We start from the raw sequence: 17911 nt of genomic DNA on the forward strand, positions 1-17911 counted from the left end.
GCTTGAAGTTCATCTCAACAAATGATCAAAATGCAAAAATTATATATGTATTAAAATACTTTGAATTTCAGTGTCACTAGTTGCTTTCTCTAATGATGTCTATTGATACTGTATATACAGGGAAAGTATTAAAAATGCATTTCAAAGAGATGTAGTTTCTGATCATCACATTTTCTCTGGGGCACTAGGATGCCTTTCTCTGTTATTATATCTGGTCCACAGATTTCAAGATTCAGAGGACAGCGACTATACCAGGCACGTAGACATGGCATTCCCCAAACCAAACAAGGCCAATAGACCATAAACACAGTATTTTGGCTTCAAATGCTAATTATTTCCCTGCAAAGCTAAAGCTAAAGTCCAGTGGAAAGTTCTTTTACTAATTTGGCTCTTCACAAAGGAAACAATGAGGTGCCTCAGAGATAAACAGTTGACATTTATTTTACTTAAATATTTTATCAAAAAATTTGATTACAGGGAAAAAAAACCACAACAAATAATGTACTCTGTTCTATCAGAAAATTTCGTATTGGTTTGGTTGTTCACATGAAACACATTAATTTTAATGCAGCTCAGTCTGGGAGAGAGGGAGACATGAATCCTCCTCCATTGACCTGGTCATTCGGATGAACTGCACAAAAGGGGCCAGGCACTGAACCATCTCACAAGCACGTTTCACTTAGGGCTTTGTGTAGATCATATACTGCACAAATGGATGAAAGATTGAGAAGGAAAGTCTAAAAGACAATTTTCTATAAATGCGGCTTTGATAAAGACTGACTTTAGTATTCTTCTCAAGCTCAAGAAAGCTAATCTATATGTCCAAGAAGCAAACAATACAATTATTGGAAAACCCGGCATTAAACAATGACTCAGCATGTTGACTGAGCCTCAAACTCTGAATAAAAAATTTATAACATATTTAAAATTTAGAAGGGTGGTTACACTCACTCAAAGAGAAAAAGAAAGCTAGTAGTAAGCTGACTAAAAGCAAAAATCAGAAATTAGAAAAAAGTAGCTTACTATTTAAAGAAAGAAAAAAGGTCACTTTTCTTAGTGTAAGGGTAATTCAGGAAAAAAGTTATTAAACAAAACCACTGTAAATTCTCTGTAAATTTAAAGTAATCCAACACGACATGATCTTCAAGCAAAAAGCTGATGTTGAGTTCAGAAATTCCATGCTTAGCACCAGTAATGTTATTATAAAATATGTTTCTTTGGCATTATAAGGGTAAATTTGAATCTAATTACTAACATGCATTATTAAAAATGCGTAATATAAAGACATTATGAATATTCATAAAAGTGCATTACACAAATGTACATACAGATGATCTGTGCAGACTGAAATGTATAGTCTCTCCTACAAAGGCAGATAATCTCAATGGAAGAAAAGAAGCAATTATGTAAAAAGGAAACGTAGAATGAAACAGACATAGAAAAAGATTAAATTCAAGTTACACAGGAGACTAATGTGCTTCATGAATAAAGAAGAAAACTTCAGTAAGTGAGAAATCATGCTATGAAGAAAAGAGAGGAGGTGTATCAACTAAGTATACAATAGTATGCAGATTATTGTATGGAGACATGAAACATCAGAATATAAATTCTACTTATCAAAAATAGAATGAGTTTTAGCCATGTTAGAAAATGCAAAGCTGAGCTCCCACTTACAGATCAACACTATGAACATGCCATTTTCCTGCTGGCTCAGTAGCTCATGTAGAAGGACGACAGAAGAATTTATTCCTTTCCTGCCATGTGGATAGGCAGAAGAATAGCTAAACAACCACCAGTTTTGAGCACACTGCTTTCTGCCTTATCAGGAACAGGATGATAGTTTTGTCTCCTTGACATACTTCCATAGCCAGTACTCCAAACACAGAAGCAGCAAATCAAATTCCCCTGGCATTAAAAGAAGAAATAAATCTCTGCACAGAGACTATTATTCCCCACACATATACTCAGGAATGGAAGCAGAGTCAAATTCTGATCCAGCTGGCAGATTGTCTCTTTGCTTGTTGCAGTTGTGTGGACATCAATTCTGAACTGCATTGTGCAGCATCACTACAGGTATACCCAAGGCATACCACACAAGTATACAAGTCTGGCCATATTCTGCAGGTTAAGGCCCCTGTGCCCCCCAGTGTCATTAGAAATGCTCTTTTTTCTTCCTTGTATTAAAAAAAAATAATTGTTTACGTGATTTTCAACACAAACACCACAGCAGTCTACTCCAATATTACAAAACCAGAGAAAGAAATGCAAAATTTAATTGAATTGCTTAAGTAATGAAGCTTTGATATTTAATTGATTTATTCGAAACTGTAAATTGCTAAAAACAAAACATTATTTTAACCTGACAGTCCCATTGAGACCAATATTGTAAGCTTATTCAAAGCTGTTTCTGAGCAGAACTAACAGCATGCAGAAAAGATACCTGGGATCCAGAGCTGGGTTTGAACCTCTGCTTGCCATGATTATAGGATAAAGCTTCATTTTCACATTTGCATTGGTATTGCCCAGTAGAGTTTGAAGCCCAGATGACAGAACCAAGGGTTGACAGTGTTCAGTGCCACTCTACAGCTCAACAAGCCAGGATTTCCGGCAACTCATTTCCCACATTCCTCTTGGACTCAGCTATTTATTAGTTTATGTGTATTTAAACAGCCTTTAAGTCTTCAGCCACACAGCTGGCACCATTTCTCCAACATCCTCCTCATCTAAGTCAAACAACTCTAGATAATACATTGCAGAATACTGGCTAACCAATGCATCACAAAACCTGCTGCTCCAATGTGATCTATAAGCTTCAATACAGCAGAGAAGACGGTGCTGGGATAGGCTTTAAAAATATCTGAAGAAATAAATAGTCCTTAATGGACTGGATGAAGTCTCTGTAAAGAGATGTCAAGCTAGAGAGCATTTGGTCTTGTATACTGGCTGTAATTCAAAGGGACAGAAGTGGGCAAGGAGAGGAAAGCAGGAACAAACCAGGGGATCTGCAGTCAGAGGATTGTGAGTGGGTGAGCACGACCAGACTGCAAAGGGAACCAGTTTTGCTGTCAATGAGCCATAACATCTCAGTTGAGCAAACGGAAAACATTTCCCTGAAAAAAGAGAGGAAACAAATCTGGAATGCCTGGACAGTTCTCCATAGAGCTGGAATTATTAATAGTCACAGAAGCCTTGTTCAGGAATTTCAGCATGTGTTACAAGCCATCTCTCTGCTCTTGATCTTTTGATTGACCAGTCAATCAATTTTATGTGTTACCTGGGAAGAGTCACAAGACAAGGTAACTCCAGTGTATCACAGGTCTCTAAGTTGAGATCTTGCTAAAGCTCATATGCAGAACAGGCCTGCAGTTTGCTTCAACAGATTCAGGACACAATCAGGCTGAGTCTCACCTCCTCAAAATTTACTTTAAGATGAAATGTTTATCATCTCCATAACAGTGGCTTTTACAAAGATAAAAAGTGAGGTATTTTTTTCTTCTGGAGCAGCATACGTGCCATTTACATAGCAAGTTAAAATGAGGACAGCAATGTCCATGATCACGTTCCAGTGGTGTTTGTATACAGTGTCTTCAGCCCACTAAATGCATGGGGCATGCAGCGCTTCCACCAAAGACCTTGAAGCCAAGCACAGTTTCACAAGCTAGAGCAAAAATTAACAAGAAGGTTCTCAAAACATTAAGAAAGACAATCTGTTACTTAGAGAAAGTTAAATCCTATTTGCCAAAAACAGATAAGAAGACCTCAGCACCCAATGCACAACATCTGAGAGGGAAATACTGCATGCACACACTGTAAGAATTCCCCTGCTTCAAAGGCACAATCGTTTCTTGTTATCCAAAATCTGCTTGGGATTGGGATGTAATAAGTATATACCACCTGTCCTGCACCCAAAGGGTCAGTCTATCAAGAGTCTACAGCAATTATCAATACTGGCAAAATCACACCAGTCAACAACTCCAAGGTTCAGAAACAAACAGAGGATTGCTTGCGCATCTCCAGTGCCTTCTATATGGTCAGTCCACGCTCTGGCAAACTTCATCCAGGCCTGACATCTGCCACCAAATAGAAAAGAGTCAGAGAGCACACGCAGTTAAAGCCAAACACATCAGTGAATGAAGACTAATGCTCCCCAGAAACACTGAAGCTTACTGAAAAATGCTAAGGGAGAAGTTCTAGGGCAGTGCAAATGTGAAGGGCTTAGGTCTTGAACTGACAACAAAACTAAGCACAACCAACGAAGTCCTAACAACACAGGCATGGATGATATAAAGCTTTGTGACACAGATATTCACAGGTAGGTTTAATGAGTCTCAGAACTACATGACAACTTGATTGAATTTATTCACATTTTAATTCATAAAAGTACTGTGTTAGTTTTATATTAACATATATATATAATACTATAGAAGAAGGTCTGAGTACTTCATCAATTACTAAAATTTTGGTCTGTGGCCCCAAAGTCACATTTATCTACTAAAATCCTTAAAATATATACAAGTACCAACTTACAGTCCCATTTTTCAGGGCACGTTTTATCAGTCAGAAACACTTGCAGCAAGGGCCATGCTAAAAGCTGGGGGGAAAATCCAATGTTTAAACTTTACTGCAGATTAAAGAATGATATATATGTAATTAAAGCACCAAAACTGTAGCAGCCCTTCCCATGCACAGAGGTCATGGTCACAATGAGTGCAACTACTACCGTGAACCCCTCTGCCTTGACCAGTTATTTACATCCAGTGTAAATTCAGAACACATGCAATAAAGTTGATGGATGTATGGATGATGGATACGTGTTATACTGACTGTAACTGAGATTAGAATCAAACCAGTCATTATTAAGAGGGTTCTTACTTTTCTGCTTAAAAAAGCTAAAGCCTTTGCAAGACAGAAGCCATGAAAACAGTTTTATCACCTGTGGGGTGGGGTGTATCTCAGGCAATATAAAACAGGACAAAGAAAAAATAGTTTGTTTAATTCAAACCCCACTAAAATTAAAGTTTCACATTGTGCAGTTTCATTGCTAAAGAATGTATCTCATACTTAATGATTCCTTCCACATTAAAAAAAAAGTTAAATCAGAAAACAGAATGACATGTGCAGAACATCCACTCCTCCATCACGAAAAAGCACAACAAAATAAGAACATGTAGCATTTTGACATCAACAAAGCTGCCTACATAGACGCCCACTCTTTCTTATTTTCTCTGCAGCATACTCTTTTAACTCACTCACCTCCTTCTGCATCTTTCTCAGAATTCTTGACTTACCTACTTTCCCTACAGCTTCTTCAGACTTGTTTTCACATGAAAACCAACCATGGAAATAGTTATTCTCTTACAGACAGTTCAGAATACTACATCCATTTTAATTCTTCCCTCTCCCAATATATTGTAAACCAACAAAAATCATTTCAGAGTATCTGAAATAACTAGAATTGGAGAGTTATTCCACAGATCTTCATGCTGTGACAGATTCACACATTTGGTCCCACCCCCCAGTGAGGAGCTGGCAATTACTGCATTCCAGTGCAGGACCATGGATTTTTTTCCAGCTCCCTTACTCCACATGCCAGCTACAGCTGATTGTGGCAGCTGAAACAACAATGCATTTTTGCATCAGATGCACAAAATCTAGAAAAACTGGATATGAGAGAGCAAATGTGCAGTACACTTTGGGCATTTTTTCTGCAAATGAGAATTATCATTCTTGACAATCATGATATGGATCATGGATATCTGCTTCACTGATATCCAACAGGATTTTAGATTTACAGATCTAAATCTGTAAGAAATGCACAGTGTTTATTACCTCAAGTGATATGAGAACACATCCCTCTAAAGGTTTTAGATATTCCTCTGCTTTGTGTGAGGAAACAGCAAATAATTAAAATCCTGTGTTGCTTTTGTGCTGTTTCAAGGATTAGCCTCTGTCAATTCCTGGACAATATATACATTAAGTACACTAAGTACTCAGATTAGAGCTTAAACGCCGTTTAAATCAGACACATCTCCAATACACCCCCTTGCAAAGCATAGTCTGTCATCATTATGCAATTATGTTATAGTGCCAGCACGCAGGAATCTTCTGTTTCACCCAGTGCGTCAGATACACTGTCTCTGCACACACATTTAGTTGTATGGTAATCCTTGGAGTGTTTTCTGAGTGCACAGTTGTGAATGGACATAAAATTCTCCACATTTACTGTTTTTATTCTTAAAAGCCACAGCTTTGTTACTCAATATCTAGATTCCTAATAGCTTGCTAAATAGATAGACTAAATCTAGCTCAGATATATCTAAGCGTGGCTGTGGTCATGGTTCCCCTCTGTGATGCAGAAATAGGCATCTACTTTCTAGACTACAAGTCATCTAGGAAAGGCTACAGTGAAAAGATGGAGAAAAAAAGCAGAAAAAGAAAACTCAAAATATTTCGCGTTTCCTTACACAGTGGACAAAAAAAATCTGCAAAAAGTAATATATACACAGAGTATATGTTACTAACACAAAGGCAGGGTTGGTACAATTAGCTGAATGCAGGAAAGCTTTGGGGTTTTAGTGAAAGAGGCAGTAATAACACTGACCTCCCAGCTGGCAGAATGTAGAATCTAAAAAGTCCTAAGAAATTTTAACATATGATGGCAATCCATTAAAAATAAACAAACAAAGACACACCAAAAGTCAAATCAATCAAGCAAACAAAAAAACCCCACCACCAAATCAAACTAGAAAACATTAATAAGGGGACATAATGAGATGTCAGGAACAAAAAAAATGGTCCAAAAATACTCATTTTTCAAGGTAACTCATTGCAAAAAATTCAAATTCATGCCATTTATCAGTGAAACTTGATTAAAAATACAAAAAAGCTCATCTAACCTTCCCAGTCAAGTATATACATCTTGAGTTCTGGAACAGCAGATTTATCTTTGAGACTTCAACCCTTCTTACAAATACAGTTTGAAATTGGCCAACAAATGCAAAAATTAGTCATAGGAGACTGAGAGACAGCAGAAGCATTTAAGTCTCATTTCCGTAGGAAGCCAGGCTACAGCAAATGTAATTAAAGTTTTTAGTAAGAGTTTGCCACTTTACTAAAATACTCAGAATTACCAGAACAGACACTAAGTGTTGGGGCACAGCATCCCATCCTCCCTCCCCGTTCTACATGGTAGCGGCCAAAGCCTCATGGAAAAACTAATAGGATGATTATCTTGAGAAGGATTATGCTGCACGGAGAAGCTGAAGTCTGCCTTTGTGAGAATTAAGTCCATCATCCCCACTGGTCTGCTGAATTATTTTCTTTTGCCATAGTGCAGATAGAGCATCACCCTGCTCTTTCTTAAAATAAGTGAATCTCAAAGAACGTGAATATAAGAAAGTGGTATAAAATGTACTTGCAGATCTTTCTTTTTGGCTTAAAAAACAGGGAGTCCAGAAAATTATATAAGAGGAAAAATTACCACATTCTTTTTTAAGAAACGAAGGTCTGCTACACTAAATTAGCAGAGTATAATTATAATACAGTCTATACCTAACGAGCTTAGCAATGAATGATTGAGACACGATCTGTTCTACAGGAAATGCCAAGATGTGACTCAAGTAGATCAACATAAGGTCAAAACATTGTGAAAACATTCTGAAAGTGGTGCTTTACACCTCGATAGGGAAAAAAGGTTCATAGGGTTTCATCTTTGCTTTCCAAGCAATTTAGAGGAGGAACACAACACACTGTCTCCATCCTGGTAGGGACAAGAGAGTGTTTACAGCCAGATAGTGCATAAAGAACTACATGAAGGAGTTACTTCAAAATTATAGAAGTATTTACGGCTTAGGGACTCAGACAGAATGAGAACCACTGTCTCACAAAGTAAAACCTCCACCCTAGAAACGTGTCCTGATTAGACTCAGGATACACGTGCATCCCATTGCCACAAGTATTTATAAACATGGATAACAAGCTTGTTCAGAGGATCAGTAGTTCACAAGAGCATAAGGCTTTTACTTTTAGGTGGCAGAACAATTGCAAGCTAGCGAGAAGAAATGCAAAATATTGGACACTTTTTCACATAAACAGAAGCATTACAGTGCAGTAAATAAATAGCTACCAGATGCTGGATACTGATGTAGATAGAAAATAGAAAAAGAAGATAAAATCTCAGGCTTATAATCAATGACGTTTTGAAAAGTCTTATTAAAGTGGTCTATTTTAGATAGATAAGATACTCCTTGTTCTGATTGTTGAAGAAGAGAATTAAGGTAATTTTGAAAGAACCCATGGAAGATTGCTCTGCAGTGGTTCACTCTTTTTCTCACCAAACAAATAGTAATAACCACAATAATAGCACCTCAGTTTCAATTACACCAACGTACCACTTGGCCCACTTCACCTTAAAATAAATGGATAATGTTAGGATTAAACTTGAGACCATTATACTCAGGGGGACCATTATACAGGGGGAAAATAAAAAAATCACTTCCTCACCTGCACAGCAAGGTCAAAGCAATCAGATATGCAGACGGTGCCCATAATGAAGGCTGGCAACCACGATGACTTTAGCCAAAGGGACACCGTTTATTGAGGTTACACCCAGGAAGCCATGCATTTCATCTGCAGCACATGCTGAGCGGCAGTGCCAAATCAAAAGTGAAACTGCAAAATACGGCCGGGTGGCTCTACCGACACTTCCGTAGTGAATGGAAAGGTACCAGCTCTGATAAGAGCAACTAAAAGCATTCAATACTAATGTCTTGTCAAGGACAACTGAAATGGAGGGCAACTGTCAGTTATCCAAGAAGACGAAAGTTAAGTTGAAATGGCAGTAAGAAATATGAAAAACATGCTTTCTGATTTTCCTTACTGTCAAGGTAGGGTGCTAAAAAGTGGGCAACATGTTATTAAGATGTACTAAAAGTGAGAAGAAAAAAGAGCAGAAACCCCAAAGAGTTATGAGACACATCTTGATCCTCTACAGTTGTGGTTACATTCAGCATTTAGTAGGGAACAAGTAAGCAACACATGAACAAATACGTATTGGGCTGATAATGTAAATATTGCCTCTCAATTTTACACTGATTACAGAATGCCAGCTCGCAGACTAAATATATAGGTTTTTAAAAACATCTGCAGGAAACAAATTAACTAATGTTTACATCAAAATTCTCTTATCAGAACAAAACAAAGGGCCTTTCAGGCATCTTTCACTAAAAACAAAGTAAAGCCAAAGCAAAGCAAAACAATGTTGACTGTGCTTTTTTGAGGATGACATAACCAGTATAAAAAAGTCCATTCACTGTTTCTAAACATTTCACCATTTAAGTGATTTTTGCTTCACTTTCAGACTTTCACCTCTAGAAACTGGTTTCCGTTTATCAAGTTATTCACCATGTTAATAAGACAGTATGTTTTTATATAACATGTATTAGGCACCCCTCTCTTAAAACCAAGAAAATGCAGAGAGACAAATTAGAAATTACCACACTATATCTTTGTCTTCATTGACATATACTTTCCCATTGTGAAAACAATACATAGTGACTACAAGTTTCTGTGCCTAACAAAACACCAAAAATAAAATAACAAAATTCACATTGTATTTCTCACTATATCAAGCACCATATCCACCCCATCTAACTTAACAGCTGCAGGTGCGAGCTTCCCAAATACATTTGGCTCTTCCTTTGCATTTATGCATGTGTTTCAGAGTCTATATGGTAAAGAAAGAATGCATCAAATCCAAAGGTAGCTCTGGAACTAAATGACACATCTATGAGGCTGGTGTTTTGTCGAAAGAAAAAGAGGAAACGTCACACAGCACATAGCAGAAGTTTCTCTTCAGCTCCCGTTCTTATTAGATGAAGAAAGAGATGAAATACTGCAAGTAAGGAAGTAACCAACCAAGTTTTAGCAATCTCTAAGAAACGCCTACAAAAGCATTCCCTGTGCTAAAAAAAAAAAAGGTCTATGATTTATAATAGTGTACAAAGGATGGAAGTATCACTGAAAAAGACTGAATAAAAATTAAACTACTACTGTGTTTCCATTTGGCCCCATTGACAATAAATCTATACCATTTTTTTTGAACTACTGTAGACATTTTTCCTATTACTGAAGTTAGGGCTGATAACATTTCATATTTTAAAAAATCTTAGCAAAACTTAAACAGAAGTAAGTTACAAACTTTGTATACAGGAGGAAGACTTCTCAAGATGGAAAACTCCAACTTTTTTAGATCATGAACTCATGACATTTTATTGTGACCTGTGAATAAACTATGAAACAATGGCCATGAAATCAATTTTCCTTTCTAATGCTGAGTAACATTGCAATAAGTACCGTAAATCAGCAACTGTTCTAAATAGGGAATTTTTTTAATGAAAAACAAAAGAGATGGAATGCGTTTGTGCATATCAGTACACAAAGCTGCAATTAAGGTTGAATATTGTCCCTTCAAAATGAAGTAGAACAGAGTTAATGAAAGTTGAGAGGAAAAAAGAATCAGAATTGCAGACAAGGACATGAGGAAGGGTTTGACGTTTTCTTTGCTTGATGGCAAAGAAACTTTGTTCAAAATTAATAAATTACTAGATAAACAGAGATGCAGTAATCAGTGGTAACTGTCCACATCTCCTCTTAGATGGAGGCAGCATACAACAAACTTTGCTTCTATACAAAGGCGCAATCCAACCTCACATTCTTCAATATTTTCTGTTCCCTAACATGTATTTATGCCAGTGCCATCTGGCCTGACAGTGTCCAGAAATATGGCCCAGGCCCAATTCTTTCCTTCATATACTTGCTACTCCCGCATCTATTTTCTATCATAATTTAACTGAAATGTTCCACAAGAAAAAAAAATATACATGAAGATAACTATAAACATGTACATACTAACAAATAATATTTAAAAGCAGCAATTGACAGGGATAAACTGTAACAAAGATGGTGCTGGGGACACAAATGTACTAACTATGGAAAACAAAAAGTGAGCTTGAACGAGATGGATGTATAAGAGAAAAATCCTGAGAAATCTCTATTCCATCACTGTGTACCGAGATTAACATTTTACCAGAGTGCATCTCTTCCCAAGTCAAGCCTCATTTATACCTCAGGTTCAACACATGGCCTCTTTTGAGGATATTTCCAATTCTTGCATTCCCGTAACAACAATCTAAGACACTAAAGGAACATACATTTAAGTGGAGAGCAAGCATTGCCCAGAGCATTTCCAAAAAGCAAATGGAAATAAAAAGCTTTTATATGAATGCAGGAGAGCTTAAATATGTTAGGGAAATCTCTACGCCAATGACCTCTTACAGTACTTTTATCTCAGCCTGTAGCAGACAGGCCCCAGTGTCTCATTGAAGGAGTTCTAGGGCTGGCCTCCTTGAACTTGCAGAGCACCTCTCCAAACAGTGGCCTCTCCACCATAAGAAGAATCACCTCTTCTAGAAGATCCAGGATTCTCAGCCCTTCCGTTTAAACCTTCAAAGTATTTATTCACTTTGTATTAACAACCTTACCACCTGCACCCATCCAGAAACAAAAAACCCAAATCTCAAAAGACCCCACACTACCACAGGAGCAAGAAACAAAGTCATCCCAATGCACAAAGAAATACAAACAGAGCAGAAATTGAAAACAAATGTTCTAAACTGTACAGAGTATCACAGCTACTGCATCACATTAACTCATTTTAGCATTATTAACAGTAAGGCATGTGTATTTTCAGTGCAGAACAAAAACGGCATCTCAAAAGATAATAAGTAGAATTTAAAAGTCTTTATAAAAATCTTCCTGCCTAAATGCATCATGAATTAGTGTGTCTTACAATCACAAAACATTTATTTTCATCAGGCTTTGGAAAACCAACACAAAGCATATTCCCCCCCTTGCCATAGAAAACCTGAAACAGAAGCTGGCATCTCACAGAGATGAAACACAGCAGACCCTAATAAGCATTACAGAATCCAATTTCTGCATAAATACATATGCACATCAAGCTAACTGTCAGTGGGACCAACCATGTAAGAAGAGACATTACTGCGTACACATGATGGGTCCTAAGCAGAGGGCAAGCATCTCATGGAGCAAAACGAATCTTGGAATGAAGTGGGACTCCTTTTCTTCCACAAAATTTTTCTTCTACAAAATTTTCTAGACTTTCTTCTAATAATCGTACCCATTTTAAAATAAATAAATACCATCAGTTAAAATTAGCGTAATTTCTTGGGATTGTTTAATTAGGCAGTGTGGTGCATGGAAGTCATCAGTCAGACCAGTAAATACGGACTGATAATCTGTAAATACCTAACAAAAATAATTCTTGCTTCTTAGTTAAACCCGTGTCCACTTCATCCTCTCTCTAATTTAGTGCTCCTGCAAATCTTCAGTGATTTGCAGGCCTAGCAACTGCTTTAAGGGCTGAGGGAAAGAACTTTTCTCAAAACCTCACCCATTCACTAGAACAAACCAGTCTTGATGGGAAACCAAGTGAGAAAAATTACAGTGTCTGCAGATACTCCTCTCACCCAGCCTCCCCAGAGTGATCTGTTCCCTAGTGTTGCCATAGAAAACGGAAAGGAAGCCTCCAATTAGGGACGAGGTCACATTTAAGCAGAGATATTATGTAAATATCAGCCAGCCAGCACCCTGCAAAAAAAAAAAAAAAATAAAGGCCTCATCCTTCCAGTTCTCCAGGGCAGGCCTCGGGTTTGCTCCTAGAAGACCCCTGCCCGCAGGGCTCGGCTTGCAGAAGCATGTGTAACGCTCCGGAGCCTGCCCCGGGGGACCCCCCGGCACCGCCGGTACAGCCCGGGACGGGGGCGGGCGGCAGAGCCGCGGCGGGGCCGGGATGCTCCGCACCGCCATCCCGACCTGCCGCACGTACCGGCGGCTGCGGGACCGTCCGCGGGGACCGGCGGGGATGGGGGAGCACAGGCAGCTCCTCCGCGGCCGCGCCCCGGCCCGCTGATGGCTGCGGGGGAGCTGCGGGAGGGCGGGGGCCGGCGGGGCAGGAGCCGCCTCGCCTCGCCTGGGCACAGGCAGCGCCCAGCCCCGCCAAGGACCGGCCATCCTTCCCGGGGCTTCCTCGCCCGTCGAGTCACCTGCACGGACGGGCGAGCGGAGCGGGACACGGCCTCGCCCCGCCCCAGGATGCACTTTTTTTCCCCTCAGGCACCTCGCACGACCAAAGTCTCCGAGCGCGACAGCATCCTCCATCCATCTATCTATCCATCCATCTATCCATCCGTCCATCCGTCCGTCCGTCCGTCCTTCATCCCCCCCAGCCCGTCCCCGCGCCGCCTCCGCATCCCCCACTCGTGCCTCCCGCCGCAGCCACTCACCCACGCCGCGGCCGACGAGGGCGACAGGGCCCGGCCAAGCCCTCGCCCGCTCCTTCCCCGGGAGGGACCCGCTGTGGCGATGCGGACGGAGCAGCGGAGCGGCGGCGAAGCACCGCCCGGCAGCCGCACCTCGCTGCCGGCGCCGGGTCCCTCCCCAGCTGTCACCGGCGGCCCGCCCTCGGGGCGGTGGCGGCCGGGCCCTCCCGCAGCCCCGCCCCGCTGCCGCCGCCGCCGCGCCGGGAAGCGCCGGCCGCCCGGGATGCTCGGCATGCTCGGCATGCTCGGGAGCGCGGCTCCGGCGGGTTCCCCGGGGGCTCCTGCTCCGGGAACCTTGCCCCGCACACCAGGCGGTGTGCGCGGGGTTACCTCAGGCGTCCCCTCACTCGCCTCCCCACTTCCGCAGGTGCGGGGCACGTCCGGCATGGAGCGATGAGGAGGATGTTCCCGTTTAATTTTTTGTGTTGCGCCCGACTGTCGCACAGAAGAATTAGACACGGAATTGCCAGATTAACTCGTTCGCACTCACCATCCGTGCCAGACGCCTGTAAACCCTAATGCCATCTAAAACCTCGTTGTTTTGTCAGGATGGAACAGAATAGCAGCTTGAGGCTCCCGGGCCCAGACTTTGCTGTGGGTTTCAAACCAGACTGACTCCTCTGCGCCAACATACACCGACAGTGAACGCACCTTTACTAAAACGCTGTTCATGACCAAATTTCAGTTGATCCAGATTCAGTGACTGACTCAGTGAATGCAGCAGAAGTGTATTTCTGTTAGCCAAATAGCAAGACCTCAGGGAGTGGGAGCAGTCCTGATAATTGTCTCTGTTATGTTGATAGCTCATGCAGTATTTGAGTAAATAGGCCCAGAATCAAGGAGAAAATAACCAGGTTTACCATTCTATTTGGTTTTTAGTTTTGTTGTTATTGTTGCTGGGGAGCTAGGTTTGTACTTAGTTTAGTAAGACAAGATGGCTACAGAAAAATAAATTTGAAAGAGGAACCACAAACACAAGAAACAAGCATCAGCCTCAAATCATGCTAGAAGAAAGGGGTTTATGGGGTTCATCAGAGAGATAAGCTCTGGGCAGCCTTACAGGGACAGAAATTTTAAAACTGAACACTTGAGTCATGCGGATAAAACTAACACTATTGATGGCCACACTGAATGCTTTAAATCCAAATCTGAGTGGAACAGACATTTTAACAGTAAAGAGAATTAAACAGTCAGAAACACCTTTTGAGACTAAAAGGGAACATGCATTGCTGGACCGTGTGGAGCAACATTTAAACAAATGTCTTTCCAAAGGGAGGCATTTCAAACAGAAACTGAAGAAACTAAAGGAATTCTTGTAGCCAGAAAAGCCGTAAAAGCTCCTCCTGTGTAGAGAAAATGCTGCTTTTGATTTTAAAATCAATAAGAATTGAATATTCCAGTTGGTATTAATTACTTCATATAGTTAATTTGTTCCATTTTCCAACACAATTTCAGGTATAAATGTTTGAAATTTATGCTCTTTAAAAATGCCAACACATTTATTGGTGGCTGTGTTCCAAGTCTGGATTAATGAAACCATAATGAGCAGCTTGTTATGCTTTAGCTGCTATCTAACAGTTCTTAATAGGACTGGGAATAGGAATTTGGGGTCTAAGTTCTGGCCTGGTCAGGGAGAGAGGAAATTTGAGCTCTTAAATAATACATGCATGGATTTGTATTAGTGTTATGTCTTGTGCAAGGATGCAGTGTTGTGTTCTGAAGAAAGGTAGGATGTTCTGTATAGAATTCGCTTATAATGAGCTGGTTCATAGGGTTGCTACACGAAAATTATTTTCTTATTAAATAATTTTTACTTGAAAGTACTGGAAAATAAATAAGAAGGTGAATTTCATAACTTAACTAGTACTTTGTTTCTCAGTATTTTTCGTTGATGGAAGTGTTTGAGCTTTTTTTTGAGTTAACATAAATTTGGCATCATTTAAAAGTCAGGTTAGGTGATCCTCTTATCTGCACAATCAAAAATTATTAGCTTCCTGTCAGACATGGCTCTATAGCTGCTCTTCCCTTTAGCTGGAGAGCAACCATCACTTCATGAACCCTAGAGCATCCTTTTGAGAGTGTGGGATTTGATATCCACTAATGTGTAGAAACTGAGGGACCCATTGCACTGTCTGCACTGCACAGATGCAGTGGATAGAACTAAATGCCCTTAGGGGACATGGAATATCCAAGAGACTCAAGTATTAAGTGAAAGTAAAGATTTATAATCCAGCCTGGTTTGGGTTTTCTTGTTTATTTCCAGCAGTGTTTTACATTACTGGAAGAAAATTACTGGGTCCTGCCCAAGTTCACACAGGAATTCTGTGGGTCAGCCAGAAATTAATCCTGATATATCCTGGTAACTGTGGTGTCCCTGCTGATGTAGGAAGCTTCTGAACAACACACATGGAGTACGCAGTTGTGAAATACAGATGTCGGTAAAGGAAGAGAAGTATTTTGCCCAGCTGTTGGCTGATTTATTATTACTGGTTGTTTGGCTAGTGTGTTACCAGCTTCCTAACTCTGCTTTTAGAGATCAGCAAAGAAGATTGAAATATTGAATCTGAAAAGTGCTATGTGAAATATCAACAAGAAAACATTCAACTCTGTTCTGAATTCCCTAAAATCAATGCAAATTCTTCATTTAGTTCAGGAGGAATAAAACTGAGTCTTTGAAGTAACATTTTAAAAATGTATTTAAAACCTTTTGGTAACTTCATGACTATGCAATTTAGAATTAGAGGCACCTTGACTTTATTGTACTCATACTGCAGTAACTATATTAAGTAGAAAGCAAAATAAAATTTCAAGGACAGGCCATAATTGAAAAGTTAATTCATTTTTAATATTGATATGCTCATTGTACAGAGATTTAAGCCTGCAGAATAGCAGAAGAATATTTAAATCCTTGCTTTACATTTACCTTTTAATCACAATAAAAATCTCTTGCAAAGAGAGGTGGTCTTGCTCAATTAAAACTCAAAGTGTGAGAAGTTTTTAAAGCTTCAGCTCTGAATAATTGCAATGCTTTAAGCTTTTACATTATATTATGAAAAAAAATCCTAGAGCCCTTTTGAAACTGATTTACACACAGGGGACCAGACTATCTGCTACTGTAAATATAAAAGCAGTGCATTGATTATTCTTTATTATTTTTGTTGTCGTTATTATTAATATTTTTGTTTAGAAATCAGAAATACACATGGAAGAACAGATTTATTTTCTTTTGCACACTATGGTTTCTTCTCATTGAAATGCAGCCATCTGCAGGCAACTATATAACAGTGCATAGCAACAGTACAATTATGCACAATATATGGCAATATTTAAAACTTCTTACTGCTCAGCACCGGTTATTATTAATGTTAACACTGGTCATGACAGGCAAGGAAAAATTACTTTTAGGAGCAACTTTAAGTAGACTGGTTGTAATTATGCACTTTAAAGGATTTGGGTGTGATCTTTTATGGGAATAATTTTTCTGGAAAAGTTGGATTCAAGACATCTCTTTCAGAAAGCCTGGGAGATTCAGTCATTGAAATGGAATGAGGCTTATTCTTCTAAGTTATTGCAGCATTGTGAAACTTGCAGTGGATTTTCATTTAGAACAGTAATGTTTTCGTAGTCATATAAATTTTAAAAGAAACACTATTTATTCAGATTATTCAGATTAAAGACTGTTGGAGAGAGCTGAAACAAATTTCTGTAGTTGAGATGTGTTTTATTCAGAGAGCTGGCTGCTAAGTGCCTGTATATGGAATGCCTGAGCTCCCTCTCTGTGCCATGGTTGAATCTCTGGCAAGGCTACCTTGGCCGTGGAGCAGAGGTGCCTCTTACATACCACAGAAGAATCTGTCTTGCTGTGCAGTCATGTACAAAATTGACAGTGGCATCAATGCACACAAAAAAAATTACCTACCACACTTCTGAATTTCAAAACTCACAATGTGTATCTGCTGAACCAAAAGGGGAACTAGTGCTGGTGTCCACAGCTCATAAGGTGGGACCGTAACTGGTGGAGAATACTGTTCAGTTTGGGCAAGGGCAAAACCTGCCTACACCTGCTGACAGCCCTGTGTGCATCCTACAGATTCTTTCTACAACACATATTTTGTCACAATCAAAACTTATCCAAAGGGTAGAAATAACAATAAGACAAGTTGTAGTGTATGTCCTCGGAGATGTTCTCCCCCTCTCTCTCACCCTATTGATGAGTTCTGCCTTAGGCGCGTGTTGGTAGAATATCCAGAAATAGCATGTGTTACAAACATATGCTTCTAATAGGGAATAATTACCATGCAGGGATATCAATAGCAGCAAAGGAATCAGACTGCAATTAAGAGTTGAAATATGTAGTTTTAAAAGTCCTAAATTACATTTCTGTATTGCATTGGGTAGACTGTACAATATTCCTTTCTTTTGTGTGTGAGCATGTTTCTGAGCAGATATGTATGCACTTTTCATGTTTTCTTGCACCTGTTTTAGAGAAGTCACTTATTCCTTAATAGAGG

At 39.7% G+C, this 17911-nt stretch overlaps 1 protein-coding gene across 7 annotated transcripts in view; it reads right to left on the reverse strand.

The window, feature by feature from the left end:
• The window catches only part of JAKMIP1 (janus kinase and microtubule interacting protein 1), a 161565-nt gene extending 148083 nt beyond the window's left edge, over positions 1-13482 (reverse strand). For 2 of the 7 annotated variants that reach the window (XM_027736209.2, XM_027736202.2), the window contains exon 1: positions 13365-13482. The gene's annotated coding sequence lies outside the window, so the exon portion shown is untranslated. Of the gene's footprint in view, positions 1-12524; positions 12670-13364 lie in introns of all 7 variants that reach the window. The other 5 variants (XM_039385843.1, XM_027736208.2, XM_039385841.1 and 2 more) reach the window with 4 other exon arrangements.
• Between the last annotated feature and the right edge of the window lie 4429 nt (positions 13483-17911).

This window comes from Pipra filicauda, unplaced genomic scaffold, assembly GCF_003945595.2.
Source record: "Pipra filicauda isolate LSUMZ 115617 unplaced genomic scaffold, ASM394559v2 scaffold43_size3849885_pilon, whole genome shotgun sequence".
In the NCBI taxonomy this organism is placed as follows: Eukaryota; Metazoa; Chordata; class Aves; order Passeriformes; family Pipridae; genus Pipra; species Pipra filicauda.